The sequence below is a fragment of the Diadema setosum genome, chromosome 20 (genome assembly GCF_964275005.1).
Source record: "Diadema setosum chromosome 20, eeDiaSeto1, whole genome shotgun sequence".
Taxonomy (NCBI): domain Eukaryota; kingdom Metazoa; phylum Echinodermata; class Echinoidea; order Diadematoida; family Diadematidae; genus Diadema; species Diadema setosum.
The window spans coordinates 17,899,977-17,916,695 of record NC_092704.1 but is presented as its reverse complement, the minus strand read 5'-3'; the positions used below and the strand labels follow the sequence as shown (position 1 = coordinate 17,916,695).

At 40.5% G+C, this 16,719-nt stretch overlaps 1 protein-coding gene across 1 annotated transcript in view; it reads right to left on the bottom strand.

The window, feature by feature from the left end:
- Window positions 1–15,923, bottom strand: part of LOC140243754 (ADP-ribosylation factor 1) — a 59,358-nt gene extending 43,435 nt beyond the window's left edge. Inside the window, exon 1 of the mRNA XM_072323421.1 lies at window positions 15,786–15,923. The gene's annotated coding sequence lies outside the window, so the exon portion shown is untranslated. The remainder of the gene's footprint in view (window positions 1–15,785) is intronic.
- Between the last annotated feature and the right edge of the window lie 796 nt (window positions 15,924–16,719).

Below are 16,719 nucleotides of genomic sequence, written 5' to 3'. Positions count from 1 at the left end.
GAATGGATTGTCCGATTTTCCTCAAACTTTCAATAATGTGTTCTACTAATATTGCTACATTCTCTCAATCCTTATGTTAATGAAGGTGAACTTGTCCTTTAATGACTGAAATTTAATGTCTGATTACGGTGGATCCAAGGGTGCCCTGACCGGGGGGGGGGGGGGGGGGGGGGGGGGGGGGGGGGGAGAGGAGCGGGATTGTCCACATTTACTGCATCTTCGTGATAAATCAAAATTTGAAGGAGGATTGAAGTTTCCCAGTCGCTAAACTCTGGATTTTTCTCTTTTAATCTTCTTAGATCTGGGCCCCGTCTTATAAAGCCTTCAAATCAATCACAAGTCCCCAAATCAATCGCAACTTGCATTGCAACACACACACGCATACACACATGCATGTACACTTCACACATGGCTACCTCATCTCATTTTCTACATTCATGTACCTAATTTCAATCTGTCGAAGAGGTGTATTTTACACAAAATTTTGAATCGAGACAGTGCAGTGGAATTAATTATATAACGGGGCAACTTATTCCACTCTTTAACACAGACTATTCTGAATGAATTTCAGGTAGTTTGTGTTTTTGCATATGGCTGATGAATGAGGTTACTCTGGCGAGTATTATAACGATGGATGGAAGAATTTTCCACAAACACAACTAAAGACAAAAATGTATATTGAAGAGATCGACATTTAAAAATAAATATTAAGCACTGAAGAGAAACCATTTCATCAAACGGCAAAATATGATTCGGCACGCCGTACACCGGGGTACCGTTGTAACCCGGGGTACCGCGTTGTATAGCGCCATCTCATGCCCATTATTTACAATGCGTATCCGAATTCAGATACGCCGATTCTGAATTCGGATACGGCAAAGTCGTCGCAATGAACTAGCACCATAGGTGTTTTTTGAAGTACACTTGCATGCATTAATTGATGCATAATCACAAATAAGAAAACATTTTTGTGCATAATAATACTAAAAAATATTTTGACACATTTTTTGGTAAGCCAGGGTACAGCACTGAAAAAAAAATAATTAATTCAACAAAATGGCGAATTTTCATTTGGTACCCCAGGGTACCAAATATTGCATCATATGTAGCTGCAAAAACAAAGGAGTACTAGGTGATCTATAGTTTGAATTTGTTATGTACCTGACAACTTTCTTTTGAAGAACATACAACTTATGTACATGAGTCCTAAATGTGTGTCCCCAAGCAATATTGCCATACATCAAATGAGGCATAACAATTGCATTGTATAAAGTAACTAGAGTATGCTGGGGAAGGAAGAAACGAAGTTTGGATATTACACCAACACTGCAAGACACTTTAGTACATACGTTATTAAGTTGTTCTTTCCAAGATAAAAATTCATCAACTGTAACCCCAAGGAATTGCACATGTTGACTGCGGTTGATCTGATGACCACTAACATCTAAGGGAATAACATTTTCAGGGATTTTCTTCCCTCTGGATCTAAATAATACACATGTAGTTTTACCAGTATTTAATAACAGTTTGTTACAGCAAAACCATGCAAAGAGTTTACAAATTTCAGAATTAACTAACTGCATTAGAGTGTGAATATTCCTGTGAGAATATAACAAGCATGGATCATCAGCAAAAAGAGAATAAGTAAATAATTGAGACGAATTAATGATATCATTTATATAAATCAAAAACAGTAACAGACCAAGAACAGATCTCTGTGGTACAACAAGTGTACACCATAAGTTACATTACTGGATTGTGATTTGGCACGATTAACAACAACAAATTGTAATCTTTCTTCCAAGTAACTTTTAAACCAATTCAAAGCTACTCCTCGAACACCATAGCGTTCAAGTTTGTTTAAGAGTATATTGTGGTCAATAGTGTCAAATGCTTTTGACAAATCTAAAAATACATCAAGGCAGTACTTCCCATCATCAATTGCACTAATAATTGTATTTACTATAAATTCAAAACACCCATACTAGTGGAGCAGTTTTTACAAAAGCCAAATTGCTGGGGGATCAAAATATTATTAAGAAGCAAAAAGTTATTCAATCTTTTATAAACTATTTTCTCCAGAATCTTTAAGAATATTGGTAACAAGGCAATGGGTCTATAATTCTCAATGCATTTACGATCATTCTTTTTGTACACTGGAACTATTTTTTGCTATCTTTAACTTGATAGGAACCAAACCTTGAGACATTGACTTATTGAACATGTCACATAGCGGATCTGCAATAACATGAATACAATCTTTTACAATTCTAGGAGAAATATCATCTGAGCCAGATGACTTGGATGGTTTTAAGGCCAAAGCAAACTTTACAATCTCATGCACAGATGTTGGTCTCGAAAATAAAGAGGATGAGTTATCCTGATTTAACAAATAATTTACAAATGATGACTGCACAGGTGGAATTTCTCTGCTTATTCTTGCTGGCAAATTAATGAAATACTTATTAAAATACTCTGCTTTAGCTAAGTCTGATTTGAAGTGTGTGTCTCCATGGAACATTTCATCTGGTATGAGATCTCTTTTCCCCCTCCCAAGTAGCTCATTTATGTGAGACCAAGGGTGGTATTCTGAAAATCTTCCTAAGTTTCTTCCTAAGTTTCTTCCTAAGTCAGAAACTTAGGAAGTGCCTAGGAAAGACAAAATTGGTATTCTGAAATTTCTTCCTAGGCACTTCTTAATGCAAATTAGGCCATCCTTATCCCCGCCCACGTCCTTTCCTAAGCCAATACGAAATGCCGTATCATAAGGAACTAACCAATGACAATCGCATATTACTATGACATAGGGTCAAATACACGAGTGCGCGGCATGTCCCCTTTCTCACGCTCATTTCGCGCATCAAAGTACATGTGCGCACAATGACTGACAAGCGCGCCTATCACGATGCTTGCAGTTTGCTATTCTTAACAACGTACTTAGGACAGGGGTGGGGCTTTCCTAAATATTTTCCTAAAATTCTTTCCTAAGTGCAGTCTAGAATACTAACTTCTTCCTAAGTCAGAAATTTGGATATTCCCGCCCCCTTCCTAAGTTTCTTCCTAAGTGTACTTAGGAAGAAACTTAGGAAGATTTTCAGAATACCACTTAGGAAAAAATCCTGACTTAGGAAGAAATTTCTTCCTAGGAAGGATTTCAGAATACCACCCCAAGTCTTTCGGATATCTCTCTGAGTATTTTTTAAAAACATCATCATAATAATTTTTCTTATTTGTACAGACTAAAGTAGTCAATACGTTTTAGCATTTGACCTTGACTTTTTGACCTTTGACCTCTTGCCAGTACGTGGGTCTTCATCAGCTCGAGCTTGAAGAACAGCCGGCTATTTCTGATCCAAAGAATTAGCCCGATCAGAAAATAGCCCGCTAATTTTGCAATGAAGACCGAAATAGCCGGCTATTCCTATCGGAAAGTAAGCCAAAGAAATCTTGGATTTATGTGCAAAATAGCCAGCTAAGTTGCAGAATAATCTTAACGCGGCTTCATCAGCTCGAGCTTAAACATCGGCACTGCATGCGTTGCGCACCACGCAGGAATGTAGGCAGTCGGGTGGGAGGATGTTAGCATTGAGCTTATAAACCTGACTGTACCTGAAGCTCGAGCTGGTGAAGACGCGATTGTACATTTCAGCTGACTGCGGGCTTATTTCTCTGATCCCCCATTAGCGAGCTATTCTTCAAGCTCAAGCTGATGAAGACCCACCTAATGTCACTAAAATCTACTCAACTAATTGCCCCATCATACATCATCCTTGGACCAAGTTTGGTAAAAGCTACTTCATCCAGTTTTGAGTTATCACATAAACAGATAAATTTTAGGATTTGACCTTGATCTTTGACCTTTGACCTCTGTCTGATTTCACTAAAAAACTAATCAAATAATTGTCCCATCATACATCATCCTCTGACAAAGTTTGGTGAAATTTGCTCGATCCAGTCTCAAGTTATCGCGTAAACGGATACAATTTCATGATTTGACCTTGACCTTTGGCCGATTTCACCCAAAATCTAATCAAGTAATTGCCCCATCATACTTTATACTTGGACCAAGTATATTAAGCAAATAATCAACGCTGTTGAAGGTGATGGGACAAACTATCACTTCCGAGGCGATCTGGATGTAGCTATCTTTCCGAAGCGCAGCTGAGGAAAGATGGCGTACACATTCAGATCGCCGACGAAGTGATAAGTTTGTCTCATTGCCTGAAACTAAAAGTTGATTATTTGCTTTTTATACAACACCTCAGAATGATGTCGAATTGTGATTGGCCAAGAACATGTCACATGACATTCAATAGAAAATACCTATCAAACTCATTGAGAGTGACAGCCATACAATAGGCCCCTGGCATGAGCCTATTGCACGGCTCAAAGGTACTATAGCACGGCTTCGCGGGGGGCTACTAATGCATGGCCGCTCACAGAGTTCTGTGGCTCACAGCAGCAAAGCGCCAGCAATCTACATTGCACGTGCTGGCCGGCTGCGCTGCGCTGCCGGTAAGTCTCACAGACCAGGCGCGGCGGAGTACTGCAACGTTAACGTGTACGCGCAGCTGCTTTACCTAGCTAGCTGCATGTATTGCGGCCTTTATACCTACTGCTGTGTTTTTACTTTTGACTCTGATCTGCTACGTGGACCACAGTGATCCCAAAATCAAGACTTCATTTCAAGTTGAGAAACCGTAATTTGGTTATTTTTCTGTGTTTTTATACAAAATCATTTTCGGAAATAGACAAAGTCTAGACCTACTACTAGATCTACCGACATCTCAGATCGGCCTAACAGTCAGGCCTAACTCGATCTAACGTTAGCGTAGAATGGGTATAGACCCTGCGAAGTTTGTGATTACTGTGACTGTTGTGGTCGAATCATGACGAGTGTTTGAAAGCAGTAGGGCCTACACAGGGTGGTTTACAATTCTCGGCCTAATTGTTACATTTATTTTTGGGCCTTCCTGAGTTGGCGGTCACTAATTTAGTACTGTGATTGTGGACAAGGTGTTGTATAAAACGAATAATTTATGATTTTGTTTGTGCATTGGGGCACGTAATACCGCACTCGGCGCGAGATTCGCCACTGGTCTATTCAACGCGGCGCTACGCGCCTTGTTGAATAGACCAGTGGCTTATCTCGCGCCTCGTGCGGTATTCGTGCCCTATGCACTCACAACTCATAAATTATTCGTATAATATTCCACATCTAGGGTCCTAGAAATTCCCATTTTATTCCACATCTGAAACCGTTTTAGCCGTCTTTAGGTATCCTTAGGGCTTAGGCTACGTGTGCGCGTAAATGACAAAACAATGAATTTGCTGCGCGCACCGCACGGCACCGAAGTGAAAGTGCGTTGCACTGTGTACTATCAAGTGACCTAGGTCACATGATACATGTAGTCCACAGTGCAACGCACTTTTATTTCGCGCGTACTCATCTTGCGTTAGGACTGTGTGGACTGTGTGGAGATCAGCGAAACAAAAGGGACTATCAACATAGAGTGTAATGAACTTTTCTTCTCAGGTGATGTGATGGGCAAAACTACGCTTCATCACGTGAACAGCTCTGGACCAATCCTATTGCAACATTCTTAGTATGTGGAATATAAATACTTATATTGCCGCCTGGTCCTTTGGAAGACTAAGGAAAAATATCTGGACTATCAAAGACACTACCAGATCTCTGAAGGTACGCATATACAGAGCACTTATAAGACCTATTGCAACATATGGGGCTGAAAGCTGGACATTGAAGAAAGGAGACAGGGACAGATTGCAGGTCTTCGAAATGAGATGCCTGAGAACTATTGCCAGGGTATGCCTCATGGACAAAATAAAGAACAGTGACATCTAAGCCAACTCCAAATCACTAACACCATCAATGATGAAGTGACAAAAAGGCAACACAAGTGGTTCGGCCATGTTATCTGGATGTCAGAGAACCGACTGCCCCTGAGGGCCTACAGGAACAACTTTGACACTCCCAGACCGCCTGGATGCCCCCCATTGCGCTGGAGTGACCAGATTAGAAGTAGGATACAGGATGCTGAGGAACTGGCCAGGGATAGAGGCATATGGAGGAGGGCCACCCGAGGGAGCGCAAGGGGACACCACGTCCTGTGCAATTAATACCCCTTTCATAAACTCAATAATGCGGATAATATCCGCAACATTTGGTCGTAAAATCGGAGCGGGGATAGAATAATGCGCATTATTTCGACCCTTCTATTATCCGCACAATAGCAGCATCGGGACCAGATTTTGAGTTTATGAACGCAAACCCAAATAATGCGGATAATTGCCGGGGTGCGGTCAAACGTCACCTGTCTTTCCCGCAGGAGGGACGTGTGCAGTCACCATGACGATTATCCGCCTTTTCCAGGACGGGTGCTCGTAAAAATAATGCGGATTATTTTCAGAGTTTGTGAACGCATTTTTTATTGAATTGTCCGCATTATTCTTATGCGTATAATAGGAGAATGAGTTTATGAAAGGGGTATTAGTCAAGTTTGGTAAAATTCCAGTCAATATTACTCAAGTTATCGCGTAAACGAAAAACCTCGCAAAACTACCTCGTATAGGTAATATTAAATATTCCTTACTTCTTTTGCTACTGAAATAATTCTAATGAATTATATTGATTTGTCGACGGTAAGTCACTTTTTTTACAATGATTTCACACCTATGTTGTACAAGTTTTAATGTGTATTTTTCGCTGCTGTTGTTTTTTATATGAATTTTATATGTATGTCAAGTGGACCCCTTTGAAAATCAGCTGTGCTGAAAGGGCTATCCACCCTAGTGCTGGAAATAAATAAATGAATAAATTAATAAATCATTTTAGGAGGTCTAAAGCCCCTGGGGCCCCAAGGGAAATATGGTGCCCATTGAACACATTGAGATCTTATCCCTCTAGGAATGTTACTTGTCAAGTTTGGTGATAATCTATCATGTTGTTTTCAAGAAGATGAACATTTACTTAAGCCTGTATTTGGAGCCCTCCCTCCCTCCCTCCCCCTCCCCCCCACAACTCCAAGGGGGGGGGGGGGGGCACCCCTAGATCTGCAATGAACGAACTTGGAACTCAGTCATCAATGTACATGTACTAACTCATGGTATTAACTTCACTTTATCACTTCTGTTCTAGAGAAGCTGTGTAAATACTCCATAATTTTGGGGAGGGGCCCCCCAGGGGAGCATGGCACCCAGTTGAACAAGGAAAAGTAGAAATTACGCGGTGCGTAAAATATGTCCCCGCCGGAAGTAGCATTTAGTAGCAAAATGTACAATATAGGTAAAAAGATCAAGGTCAAAGGTGAAAGAAGTCAAGGGTCAAAATTCTATGTAGAAGTTTTGAAGCCCTCACCTAGTGCCATCACATAAAGCAAACGGAATCGAAATCGGGTTAGAAATGACGAAGGAGTAGCATTTTGTAGCCAATGTACAATATAGGTAAAAAAATCAAGGTCAAAGGTCAAAGAAGTCAAAGGTCAAAATTCTGTGTAGAAGTTTTGAAGCCCTCACCTAGTGCCATCACATAAAGCAAACGGAATCGAAATCGGGTTAGAAATGGCGAAGGAGTAGCATTTGGTAGCAAAATGTACAATACAGGTCAAAAATCAAGGTCAAAGGTCAAAGAAGTCAAAGGTCAAAATTCTGTGTAGAAGTTTTGAAGCCCTCACCTAGTGCCATCACTTAAAGCAAACGGAATCGAAATCGGGTTACAAATGGCGAAGGAGTAGCATTTGGTAGCAAAAAAGTACAATATAGGTCAAAGGTCAAAGAAGTCAAAGGTCAAAATTCTGTGTAGAAGTTTTGAAGCCCTCACCTAGTGCCATCATATAAAGCAAACGGAATCGAAATCGGGTTACAAATGGCGAAGGAGTAGCATTTTGAAGCAAAATGTACAATATAGGTCAAAGGTCAAGGTCAAAGGTCACAACTGAAATTCTGTATAGAAGTTTCAAAGCTCCTATGTAGTGCTATCATATAAAGCAAACAGAATCAAAATCGGGTTAGAAATGGCGAAGGAGTAGCATTTTGAACATTTTGATCACACACGGACGCACGGACACACGGACACACGGACGCACGGACGGACACACGGACACACACACGTACGGAGCCCGTTTCATAGTCCCCTGCTCGAACTCGTTCGGCGGGGACAACAAATTGATCTTAACCCCCTAGGCATGCTACCTACCAAATTTGGTGAAATTTCATCAAGGGGTTTTCAAGAAGAATATAAACAAGTCCTTATTTGGCCCCATCATACCCCCTCCCCTTTGGTCGAAAGGGGGGCACTCCCAGTTCTGCTATAAACAACTTTAAAACAACAGTTTTAAGATCCATTAATTCTGGGGGTTTGGGCCTCCTGGGGCCACCAGATGGGGCAGGGTGCCCATTTGAAGGAATTGAGATCCTATTCCCCTAGGATACTTGCCAACTTTGGTGAAAATTCATTGTTGGGTTTTCAAGAAGACAAAAATATAAAATTTAGGCCCCCATTAAGACCCCTCCCACCTCTTCCCCTGGGTCCCAAGGCTGGCACCCCTGATTCTGCCATGAACAGACTTGAAACTACAGTCATCAATGACTAACTCATAGTACTTATCTCTATCACTTCTGGTTCTCAAGAAGATCTTTTAAGATTCATTAATTTTGGGGGTAGGGCATGGTGTCCATTTGAACAAATCGATCTTATCCCCCTACGGATGATACCTGCCAATTTTGGTAAAAATTGGTCATGGGGGTTAAAAAGTTTTGCATGACGAACAATGGACAACAGACGCCAGACGCTGGATGAAGAGCAATGGCAACATTGTAAAACGAGGAATATTCATATGCATTTTAATTCTGAGAATTTCGCGAGAGCCGAGTTTCGCGAAATTAAAATGAACACTATATGCCTACGCTATATGCACTGGGAGTTCACACGGTCAGAGCTGCACGTGAACTCCCGATTATTTGAAATGGCTGTCAGTGAAAGATGATGTACCGTTTGCACGCACTGCATATCATCTTCGTTTTCGGTAAGTTGTGAATTGTGTGTGTCAATATCGATAACAAAGAAATGAAGTCCAATTAATGAAGATTGTCTTTAATGAGTTTGAGGGGACAAAAATGATGTCAAGTATCAAAACTCAACACAATTGCCATGTTCGCTGTGTTCGCTTTGTTGTTGTGCACCACCCTGGCACAGCCCTGTCACTTTTTTACAGTGACTCGGCTGTGTATATTAGTTAGTTTCAATGTAGGACATCTACAGTGTCGATGTGTTGTATAGTAGGTGTCCAACACATTGACACTATACACTGAAACCAATACCCATCTATTTATAGCACTGCGTGTAATTAAAGAACAAAGTTTCATGCATGAGACTATGTGCAGTGGTTTTGCATTTTACACTGGGGATTTGATGATGTCAAAATACTGTAAAAGTGGAAATTTTCGCGGTGTTGACATTTTCGCACATTTCGCGGTGTTGACATTTTCGCACATTTCGCGCAACCAGAAACTAGCGCGGAAATAAAGCATGCGAATATTTTTGCTTGCCATATGTTGATGTACTTGATGTCTTGATTCCGCGGAATTAAAAACAAGCGAAACTCTTCTTACCCGGCAAAGCGCGAAAAATTAGTCGCAAGAAAATATCCACTTTTACAGTATTACTGAAAAAATTTATAATAAACAAGATCAACAGGGAAACAATGATACTGTAGAATATAAATGGCACATAGGAAAAGCATTACATGCATTTCACACGTATTGTCGATAGAGGGTAGGGGTGTTGGTTTCAAAATACGGCGCAACTGAGCGCGTCAAAATAACAACCTACACGTCCTAAGCAGTTATCTTAGAGCGTGTACCACAAATTGCATTTTCAATGCGCACTTGTGAATTCAGAGTATTTTCTTCACATGTGAGTAAAATTTCAGGCAAATTGTGAGACATTTTAAGTATTCATTGTGTTACGACCAAAATCACTCTGAGAATGATCGAACAAAAGAAACAATCAACTAATGTTCAGGCGGTTTATTAACAGTGATATTGTGGGTACAGACTCGTAATCGGTTTTCACATCAGTACAATAATGATCAATAAAACAATTGTAAATCGGTAGTGAAATCACTTACAGCCAAATTTGAAAGCAAGTAATCCTTTGACAGTGTCCAGATACGATGTTCGATGCACCGATGAATGATCCTTGACGCACCGATGAATGGTTCCTCCGACGTAACTCCAAAGGCACTGGTTGCAATAATCCACTTTATAAATCCAGGGTATAGGTCCACAGCAAAATGTGCAGAATCCAATGTTATGACGACCACGTCCAGTCGATGCGTTGAATGATGATTCACTTTATAATGTCCAGCAAGGAATCCAGCCCGTCACAGCTTTGCCGTAATAATGTCCGTTGACACTAAAATATGGAGTCTCTCTCCAATGTAGGCAAATTAATTCTCTGCAGGCAAAATGTCTCCCAGGCCTTATCTCCACAAACACAGTTTGTATAGCAGGTCAGCAGATAACACTGGACTGACTATAACAAGTCGCTTCAGAGCCAGAAGTGACGTAACTCTCAGAGCAGAGGTGTTGGGTACTCTGCCTACCTCAGAATTTCTCCTGCTTATATACTATCCATTCACCCCTTTCTAGTACATTCTGTAATTTTCTCCAACCTGGGGCCCCATACCTGAACATACTAGCAAGGTCCAAATTCCAGGAATCCTGGATGACTCACTGCCTAATATGTGCATAACATCATTGCCAAAATTAACTACCAATCACATTGGGTTACAAGGGCAGTGCCTCACTCAGCCAGCACTTCCTAGAATTTTCTGGAATGGGTTAAATCATTCTAGGTTGAGTGAGCTATAATGTATTTCCTGTCACATGCATACATGTACTGTAGCTACATTGTATACCATGTAGAAAATTCTCCACTGATCTGGTCAGCCTGTATGTATAGTAAGGGTACTAGCTCTCGCGCAGGGACCTAATGATTGCGCATACCGTAACTGCGTATAGCAAGCGATATTACGCGTAGGACTAAGCGCAAAATTTGCCGATACGCCCATGGAATAAACATACCTGACTTACCGCCCAACATGAGAAGGAAGCAGGTAAGAAATTTTGATTTCCAACAAATTTTCCACTAAATTTCCAATTTTTTACCTTGTAATTTACCTACCTAACCTTAAAATCTGTTCTAAGGATGTTGTAGCCTAGACGTGTCGTCTCGCTTGTCTCGTCCGTAGTCGATAGAATTCGTAATTTGTTCGATCGATCGTTTACCACGTGACGTCATCATACACAAGAACAATGTATGCTGCCAGCTACGCTGAAATACTGTTAATAAATGTTGTTTTAAGTCAAATTTTAACACAACGATTATAATATTACAAAGGAATAAATATTTCAGTGTATCGAGGTTGAAGTGTGATTTCAATTTGAATTTGCTTGTGATTTCTTGCGCTAACTTGTGATATATTTGTGACAGGGGAGGGTCATAATGATACTGAAGAAAAATTAGATGAGAGTGTGACAAATGGGTGACGAAAATGAGAGGGTGACGGATGGGTAAGCACACACACAAACACACACACACACACAAAATATATGTTCATATTTTACTTTTTTCCATTTTATATTACGTGTATATTATTGGTTAAAGTGATTAGAAATATTGTAAGAAAACTTTATAAATGAAAATCATTAATGATTATGAAAATATCAATGATAAAAATAATGATAATAAGAATGATAAAATGATGATGGTGGTGGAAGTGATAATAATAATAATGAAAATGATAATGATGATGATGATTTTTTTTTCCATAATCTCTTATTGATTCCATATTCAATACAGTTTCATGATAAATCAAATCACATGTATCATAGAATCCACGATTCAACAAAACACAATTATAATGAAATCAAACCAAGCTGTACTTTCAGCAGAAACAGTGCATTCATAAAGAATATACAACGCACCGAAAAAAAAACCAACATACACTGCTTACTTACTTTCATTAAAATCAAATGGAGCTGTCCTTTTAGCATGACAGTGCATTTATAAGAAAAAAAAAAAGAATCGAGCTGTACTTTCAGCATGGCATTGCTTCATAAAAAAAAAGAAAAAAAAAAGATGATGATTATGATGATCGATGATGGTGGTGGTGATAATAGTAATAATGATAATAATAATAATAACAATAATAATACTGCTGTTGCTTAACAGGGACAAATTTAATATCAAGTGAAAAATATTCTACGAAAGCCGGAGCACGTTACAGCCGCAGAGGGGCAGACACTTTCACGCATGAAACTACAGAGGGCAGCTGCGCGATCTTTACATACCCCGAGAAATTGAACGCATAAAAAAAAGTCCGACATACAAACGGCGACAGCGCACAACTCCGTCATCGTATCATCAGGAGATTTTGGGAGGTGATTTTTCTGCATTTTCGTGATATTCATTGAGAAATTCAGGTACGATTATGGAATAACTTCTATTATAAGAGCATTTCAAATTTTCGTGCGCGATATCTAGACCCCTCAACCATACTATCTCTAAATCATATAGAATGTTCTCCATTAATCTGGTCACCCTGTGTACATACACATTAAACAACCATGCATACAGCCTTGATACATGTACATAACTACTTGTGTGTACATTTGTGACAATTGACAGAAAAACATTAGGGAAACATTTTTCTATCAATAGATATGTGAATAATCTCACTATTTGCCTGAAGTTCTACTCACATGTGGGAAAAATACTCCAGATTTACAAGCAAGTGCTGAAAATGCAATCTGAGGTACACACTCTAGATGGCAGCTTCGAACGCATGGGGTGTTATTTTTTCCCCACTCAGTTGCCCTGTAGGTGTTCTAGATTGAAACTGACCACCCCGTGCTCTTTTGACAAACGTATAAATTGCATGTAAATGCGTTTTTTCCAACACGCTGTTTTTTTTTTGTAGCCGTCATTTTCCCCCTCATAATATTTGATTCCTTCGATATCACTTTTGAAGGACTATTTGATGAATTTAAATTGAATTTCATTAGGAATCTTGTCATAATAATTGAGATAAATTAAATGAGTTGGTAATTGATTTTTTTTTTTCGCATTCATTTCTCGCTTTTGTATCTAAGCTAGATAGGCCTACTCTCTAGAGTTTTTCTAGTGTGCCTAGACCTCTAATAATTCTAGAGCCTATAAATACATTGCAAGCCTACAACTTCACAGTACAAGGCTTCAAATTGAACCGGAACCCCCTTTTCTGGGGTAGGCTTACTGAAGGCAGATTAATATCTGGACTATTATCGCACTTTATTGGCCCCAACATTTGTCACTTCACTAGCCTACTAAAAATCTAATGTTACATCTGTAGCGGTTTTCAATATTCCTGTATTATAGTGTCTGCCTTCTGTAAATTACGCTGTCTGGCAACCTGTCATTTTGTCAACATCGACGCGAACTTCTTTGTGCGCTGACACACGACAGGTGCGCACCACATTCTTCGCCTTTGTCATTGTGCCGATGTCCGCGTAACTTACATTCCAACTCTACTGTGGTCGGATTTCAGTACACACACCTCTTGTTTTGCTGTCATGGACACGAACTACCAATTAGTTGTGAGCTGTACAGTTTCATCAGCCAATTACACCTCTGTAGGGCCTAAGCTCTTGTCTGTGACAATTTTCCTCTGGCCACGCTGTCACACATTCCAAAGCTCCCTCACTTCACGATTAGCTTTCATCCAGAGAGCACGTCCTAATCGTTGGAGTCACTTCGTCCATACGTTACATTTCTTCCCATGCCTTTTCTCGCAGACGATACCTCGCGCCATTGACTGTCATACATACGGATTATCAAACGCCTTTTGGAATATACATTATACAGATTTTTACATCTTCGTACTTCACCAAGCTTGGATTTCTACATCGCGATCCTCGCTACACCCTATTTCATTTCATATGATTTCCGCAAGTGCAAAATTATAGAAATAGCGCACGGCACGGAGTGCGATAGTGGAAGTGCAGTGCACGCGAGGTTTCTTTAGATTGGTGCCACCTCTGCGTACAAGCCGCTAGGCGAGTACACAGTGCGCACCATCTGAAGAAACCGAGCGTCCAATGCACTTTACATTGTCGCACAACAGAAAATGTGCGCTATTTCTTGTATAAAATAGCGGTTTTTGATGAATAAACCCCCCCAAAAAATAGAAACAGCATAATACGCAATGAATGATTTATTGATAGACAAATTTTGGCAACACGATAACGCCAGGTAACAGCAGTCCAAAGGCCGCCTCACACTGTGACTCTTGCGATACGATGGGATGCATGTAGCATCGCAAGCGTTTGGTACGTACATTGTATGGTTGGACCTACTACTCATCGACCGCCTAATGTTTATTTGCTTGATAAGAATATTTAACACTGAAATTCAAGTAAAAAACTTGACCTACGTGATTGAGAAAATCCAGCACTATCAAATGCCGTTCCCTTTTCGATTCGAAGTTTCAATGCAAAAATATTGCCGTCGAACTTGCGTGGCCTCGTTTCAGCTCCCCGCGGTAAAGCTCCTTATTGAGATCGACCGTTGTTTTTGCATTGACAATGCACGCAAACCGAGTTGTATTGAACACCGTGTTGTACGAAGCTCTTTAGAAACTTCCATAGACATTACATTACGATTCGGTGAAAATATTCATTCGAAATTTTGTCTTTGATTAAAACCATTAATGAACAGTGAATTTTCGCGTTTTCCCACACCATCCTCATCAACGGTCAAAGCCAATCCATTTTTATGTGCTCTGCGTGCAGTAAAGTGCGTACTAAGCGTTCTGTGCGCCAATGTATACGCGGTCGGTTTCAAAAAGGGTGGTCGATATGTAGTCTAGTAGGGCTACCATACATGTACATCATTACTACGTTAGATGAATGATACACGAACTCTAGCAACTTCACGAGCGTGGTAGGCCGATATCACTTTCTTTGCACGACATCTGCACTCCCATGCAGTGCGCGAAAAAAGTTAAATGCCACGTGTCGCGTTTTGACCAATTACCATGCTTGAAATCCGCTAGCTATTTTATAAGGAGGATACTGTCCATCTCTTCGGGTGCCCTGGTGACTTCGGAGTTTGTCCATTTTAGTTTATTTAATACTACCGCCTACCACATCTCCCGGCTGTGCTTGTACCGTCCCACAACCTGTCCGGTCCAACAACGCTTGGTCATACAATACACGCTACACAACGCAGGCGGAACCTAACGTAGGCCTGTCTGCGTCTGTGTGGTTCTGTCTACGGATATTTAATCGTTTCCGGCTCGTAAACTAGGTAGTACGGTACTCAACTCGTAGTCGTAAATTACTCAACTCTTGCCCACACTCTGGAGTCTGGTTAGTGGTGGTGTAGTAATAAGATATGGTACGTAGGCTTCAGAACAATCAACTTCTCCTATGATCCTATCTAACATTAATAGTAGCCTAGGCCTAGACTAGTCCGTTTAAATTTACTTGAAGTTGTACCAGCCTAACGTAGTAGATAGTAGGCCTATACAGTCTGTGGTGTGAATCAGTCATACAACTAGCCCGACCAGACGCTGTAATAACATTAGTATTAACAGTAAGCTGTGTCGCTACTTACACTAAACAGCGACTGGGCTGTGTATAGTCTAGTTATCAATGATCATACAACATGTCATTGTATCATAATAACGTTGAAACGTACATTAAACTAGTTGCACACTTACCAGATGCTATGCTACATTTGTCATGAACTTCCTCACTTTCGCACGCTTTCTTTCTTGGCCGCTTCACCGAATTTTCTGTCAGAATCGGGACTATTCGTAGGGTTGTACCGGGTTTGTGTTGGGCGCCGGGCAAGCGTATACAAGTCATCACGCACATATATATGCGGTACTTTATCCCGTGTACAATTTTGTACGAAGTGTACAGCAAAGAGCGTACAAACCTACGCTCGGTGTAAAGCTAGATAGTAAGATTGAGTAGGCCAAAGAGGTTCTATACGTAATAGAGCGCGCGCTCGCATATAGAAGCGGGACCAATTGAACGACCCGCCGCCATTAGCAAAGAGGTCGACTACCAGAAGCCTGAACCCGGAAGTGCCTATAGTAATACACGTAAAGTACAGCTTCGAAGAAGGGGTTGGGTTGGAAAAATCATTCTAATTTTAAGGAAAATTAATATTTGTCCATATGCCTCCGGATTTTATAAGAGAGATACATTCTCAACACAGTATACATGTTTTGATGAAAAAAGGACTTGCTCTAATGTGTCAAATATGTGCCTTAACATGAAGCCAAAATTGCCAAACAGGCATTCATGCATTCATAATAAAGATTGCAGAAAGGTACAGTGTTTATACTCTTTGGTGTGGGAGTACTGATTTCACATCATATATCTGTCACTTAGAAACATCAGACACATACAGTCAAACCTACCTTAGCGGCCACCTGTCTATAGCGACCACCTGTCTATAGCGGCCACTAAAAAATCCCCCGAGAGAAAAGCCCTGTTAAAGACCCTTTCAGCGGCCACCTGTCTAACGCGGCCAGCGGCCACAAATTTTGTTTCCCCGTGGTACATTTTAACCTGTCTATAGCGGCCAAAAACCCGATGGAGCCGTAGCCGAGTCGATATTTCAGCGTGTTTTTCATTTTAAGT